We start from the raw sequence: 6,000 nt of genomic DNA, 5'->3' as shown, positions 1-6,000 counted from the left end.
GTCCAGCTGACTAATTATTTTTATTTTTTATTTGTTAAAGAACAGTGAGTACAGCCATGCTAAGTAGTCATAAGCTGATAGTATGGGTGGATATTTGCATTTTCATCACTTATAATACAGCTGAGGCATGGTCACATTTTAGAGTCAATAGTAAATTGGCAGAATAAGATGTCTCGTGAAATGTGTTGAATGGCCCACAAGTCAAAGGAGAGTATTCAAAAAGGAGAAACAATGAAAGGTAAACAATCAGCAAAACTTGCAAAGAAAGCACAGACATAATGGTGAGTGAGACTCTGAAGTCGATGCAGCATATTGTGTAGATGTAATGCTATAGTGCTACACAAAAAAACATAGCAGAACGGGGACTGTTATTCTTTTAAAATGTACTGTGTAGGTACTTTAAGAATGGGAACCAAACGTAGACTGAAGAGAAAGCACAGGAGCATAGAAAGCATCTGTTTGGTAAGAACAGAAAACCTGTTTGTGAGACTGGTTTCAGAGATGTATGCTGGTGCTGTCATTCAGCCAGTGGTAAAACAACACTAAAGCTTCTAATGATTATGTGCTAACACAAAAAATATTGCCTTCACTATTAAGTAACTCTTTTGAATCCTATTATAATGTTACCATGGAACCAACCCATGATATTGGCAAGATCATGTTCCATATGGGCAAACATAACATTCCCAAACAGTAAAATAAGCATTATATGCACTTACTACTTAGAGAAGTTCCCAAAGATGAGAAACAGTATGAGCAAAACTGTTTTGGATAAAAAAAAAAATAGGTAAATGATTTTTTTTCAAGCATGTATTTATTCTGGTTGACAAACTATTGCTAATACTGCTGGCAGATGACACAAAAAAGGTTGGCAAATACTGGAAGGTAGCAGTGATAAGTTACAAAGATGAGCTAATCATACAAAGCAATCTGAAATGTTTGAGGAGCAGAAAACAAAACAGGCTTAAATTCAGTCAAATGCCTATGGACACACAAAGAACAAGGAATCAAACAGAAATTATGGATTGCTGCTGGTTAATACGCAGTCTCAGTGAGAAAGCACTTTATACATACATAAGGTGGATTTACTGGCTCCATATAAATTGGATGGACCACAAAACCTCCCTGGCTTTCAAGTCCAAGTCCAAGTGCTCAAGAAGACATCTGCAAACCACTGTTTTCCCCACAGACAGCAGGCATCCAGCCTAAGCTATACGAGAACTAAAAACCCATGACACGCTACAGAATATGGGCAGCAAAATACAGATGTAGCCACTAATTCCTACCTCAAGCAAATGATTGCTGCAGTGTTTGGATTAAAATGACCCTAAAATTGGCTTTACTCTATATAAGCAAGCAAATGGACATAGTAAAACAAAACAGAAGATAAAGAGCCATCTTGCTTTAGCCTTCTGTTACAAGGAAGACTTTTACCTACAGCCAGACTTCTTTTAGCAGGAAGAGAGGAATAGACACAAGTTTCTTCAATTGCACATTCCTTTTGCTTCTGGGAAGTAATCGTATTTTTCACGTTTCTCTGAAGCTATGCGTTGTTTTGCTTTATAATGACTAAAGTGGTCTATTATAGAGAGCATAAACTAAGGAGGTGGTTTTACCTCTGTATAATTGCTGAAACTGAGACTAGAATACTTTCAGTTCTTTTTCCTATGTTAAAAGTTTGGAAAGAATTCAGGGAAGAAAGAAAAAAAAGAGTTCATGGTTGAGAAAAATCTTTAGAGAGTAAATTTGCTTAGAGTAAATCTTTTTAACAGACTGAAAAGGAGATTCTGAGATAAGTTGCTGTGATTAACAAGAAATATAAAGTATTAAAGTTATTTACTGTAGTTGGGAAGGACAGAACAAGAATCATAGAAGCTGAAGGCAGTAAAAATGAAATCAAAAGTAAGGCATGATTTTTAATATGGATGGTAATTAAATATTGAATACACCATGAAGAGAAGCAGTGAGTTTTAATTCTTTTCATCCATTCACTCTAGCTGAACACCTTTTGAGACTGATTTAATCAGACACTAATTTCTGGGCTCAAAACTGACTGGTGAATGGTGAAAGTGAAGCTCTGCCTAGAGCCTTACTTTTGCTGTTGTTGTGGTTTTTTTTTTTTTTGTTTGTTTGCTTGTTTACTTGTTTGTTTGATTTTAAATGATTATTCAACTCCACAAAAGTATTGATCCTGGCAGAAATGTAGATATTCTGCCAATAAATCCCTATGTAAAGTATCAGCTGATTCAGCCATAGATAGGTAGCAGAGGAGCAGATGTCCTTAGGCTTGTTCATCTCTATACGGCAGGTGAACTTCGCCCTATATATGAAGCCAACATATCCCTCTTGGGGATATGTTGGAAGTCTTCTGGTTCTAGGTTCCTATCAGTGAAGCAAACCTATTGTCATGTGAAGGCACAATATGACTAGAAGAAATTTTAATAATCACCAAATCCATTTCATTGGTTATTGAGAGCAGTCTCACTAAATTATTAATGTATGTGCCAAGCTCTAAGTTGAAAGTAGGGGAGATATTTTACTCTCACGTTCATTTTGAAAGCTTGTTCAAAACCATATTACTTTGATGCATTTTTTAATTCTACTTTTAGGGGTATGGATTCATCAATATATTGACGAATATATAGAATCATAGAATCATTCAGGTTGGAAAAGACCTCTAAGATCATGTAGTCCAACCTTTAACCTAGCACTTAAGTCCACCACAAAACCATGCTATTAAGTTCTAAATCTACATGTTTCTTGAAGACCTCCATGGATGGTCACTCAAGCACTTCCCTGGGCATCCTGTTCCAATGCTGCACAACTCTTTCAGTAGAGAAATTTCTCCTAATATCCAACCTAAACCTTCCCTGACGCAACCTGAGGCCATTTCCTCACATCTTATCACTTGGTGCTTGGGGAAAGAGCCTCACCTCGCTATAGCCTCCTTAAGGTAATTGTTGAATGCACTAAGGTCTCTCCTGAGCTTCCTTTTCTCCAGGCTAGACAACCCCAGCTCCCTCAACCACTCCTTGTAAGACTTGTTCTCTAGACCCTTCACCAGCTTTGTTGCCCTTCTTTGGACACACATCCTTGTATATATATACACACAAAATCCATTACATACTTATGTGGGTCTATACTGAACTAGTTTATATCCATTTTTTTGTGTCAAAATTCTCATTTTTAATTTGAAGTTCTTTCCCTTGGCTGTTTCAAAAATGTATAAATTTTATGGCAAATATATACATTTTAGCTGGGGAGTTAGTGCTACTAGGTTGACACAATGAAAATATATAGTCTGGAGGTATATGGAGAAAGAAAAAACCACTTTTTTCATAAAGAAAAAAGAATAAAAACAGAAAATAAAAAGTATGAAAAGAAATGAAATGCCAGTCAGCAATATTTCAGGTTGAATCCAGACTCAAGACTGATTGATCTAGCTTTTGCAGGTTATAATGCAATTGCTGCCATGCAAAACAGGCTCCTCAGAGATGTAGTCAGAGCACCAAGCCTGCTGGAGTTTAAGAAGCATTTGGACTATGTTCTTAGTCATATGGTCTGAATTTTGGGGTAGACCTGTGTGGAGCCAGGAGTTGGACTCGATGATCCTTGCGGGTCCCTTCCAACTTGGGATATTCTATGATTCTACGATTTTATGATTTATAGGATCATAGAATATCCCGAGTTGGAAGGGACCCACAAGGGTCACTGAGTCCAACTCCTGGCTCTGCACAAGACCACCCAAAAATCAGACAAGATGTCTGAGAGCATTGTCCAAAGGCTTCTTGAACTCTGTCAACTCGGTGCCATGCCCACAGCCCTGGGCAGCCTGTCCCAGTGCCCGACCACCTCTGGGTGCAGAACCTTTCCCTAACACCCAGCCTGACCCTCCCCTGCCCCAGCTCCATGCCGTTCCCTCGGGTCCTGTAGCTGGGCAACCTGTACCAGTACCTCACCACCCTCATAGTAAAGAATTTTTTCCTAATGTCTAATCTAAATCTACCCTTTTCTAGTTTAAAGCCATTCCCCCTTGTCCTATCACTACATTCCTTGAACAAGAGTCCTTCTCCAGCTTTCCTGCAGGCCCCCTTTAGGTACTGGAAAGTCGCTACAAGGAAGATCTCATTTAGCTTATAAAATTTAACTTATATAATGTAGTGACCTTAAAATGACCAACCAAGAAATAATCTAGATGTGCATAATTATGATAGTGTAAAATTTGTTTTATATTATGACCAAATTATTTTAACTTTTCAATCTTTTTTTCTTTTCCATAATTAGGTTTTGAATATATAAAGAGCTGGGTGTCATCTGTGGCATATGTCTACCCTAAATTTTCTCTAAAATCAGTGGTCACTCTCGGCAATGTACTAAATTGGGCTTCAGGCTTCAGTGTGGCCAATTTTTAGGCAGTATCTTCAGTATTATCATTTGAGTAGTCATATTAACTGAGAGAATAATGTACTATTTTTTTTGTTTAGTCCAAACAGCATTTAGCTGAATGATGTCTGGAAAAGAAAGCATCACTTATTCAAATCTTGCTAGGTAAATGTATATTTCAAGGCATGGTGCCAATTTCACATTTACAGTTTAAAAGTGTGATCTAAAATCCATTGTCAAATTCTGTAGGAACGTTTGCAATGAAACAGTTCCAAGTTTAGCAACTTCAATTTTAGCCAGTTCAACTAAGCTTGAATATTGCAGCATCTTTGCTGCAGTATCTCAGAGTTAATCCAGTGCGCATAAAACCTTAATTGGTGATTCAGAATACCAGACGCTTACTGTGTTATCCTGAAGTAGAAAAACTCTTCTTTTAAAATGAGGCTGAAAAGGAACAAAATGAGCAAAATATATTATATCCTCTCAACTTTTACACTGAGGGGTTAGGCACCACTAACAGTCACTTTAATAGAAGTCTGTATTTCATTACTCTCTTTGTGTATGTACACCTGCACATTACCAGCTTGAGAAAAATTTTTATTTACAACTAAGTGATGTCTCAGTTACACATAAGCCAAGCTCCCTAAGGTTACTGAGGTGGTCTTAAGAACTGTCGAGGATAGTTCCTCCAGCACTGTCTTTGTTCTCTCTGTCTAAAGTATGGAGGAAAAGCCTCCAGAGGTCTTTCAACTTCTCTCTGGTACAAAGTACCTCAGGCTTAATTTTTGTGTTCTTCTTTTGGTATGCTTCAAAATACTACTTTTGTACTCCCACATCAATGGGTTCATTAGTAAGACTTCTCGTCAGTTTGCAACACCTGCTTATTCAAGACTGCATTTCCTTCAACATAAATAGATTTTGCTGTGGTGGCTACCGTGACCTTTGTTTGCGATGAGGACACCTCAGAACTAAGCAATAACTTTTGACCAAGAAAGAAACAAGGCTTTTTTTTTTTTTTTCCAACTTTTTGCAAATATATCAAGTTTCTGACAATTCAGCTGCTAGAAATGAAAAAAACAAAAACACAAACCACTTGCCAGTTTGTAACATGAGACAAATTATGTCCTGTATCTGCTCCTAAGGCATATTTCAATTTCAATACATTACAAAGAAAACATATTTCCTGAGTGGAAGAGGAAGGTTAAATTCTGCTAAATCTTAAACCTAATTTTGTTTCCATAACAAAAGTACTGCTCATTTTCCTTAGAACCTTCTGTTTCAGAGCAGTGTTTAATATGTCTACACATAAAGTTAGAAACGTACGAAATCTTTGGCACCTAGACACAACTCTCAGACCTCATTAATGAAATATACTTGTTTTTAGATTCAATGAGCTGTTCCTTACCAGTGGGTGAACCATTTTCCATGTTGCTCAGGAACTAAATCTCACTTCAGACCTAGATTCACAACCACCAGTACATATAGAGGTTTGCTGGAAGAGATTACCCAGGAGCCAATGGATAGCCCTGCCTTAAGCTTAGTTCCTTCTCTTGATTCCTAATCATGGCTTTCACTGTCCCTTCTTCCCCAAACTGCTTCTCTCTTCCATCGGCTTCT

The sequence above is a fragment of the Anser cygnoides genome, chromosome 2 (assembly GCF_040182565.1).
Source record: "Anser cygnoides isolate HZ-2024a breed goose chromosome 2, Taihu_goose_T2T_genome, whole genome shotgun sequence".
Lineage (NCBI taxonomy): Eukaryota > Metazoa > Chordata > Aves > Anseriformes > Anatidae > Anser > Anser cygnoides.
Note: the sequence above shows the minus strand (reverse complement) of the source record.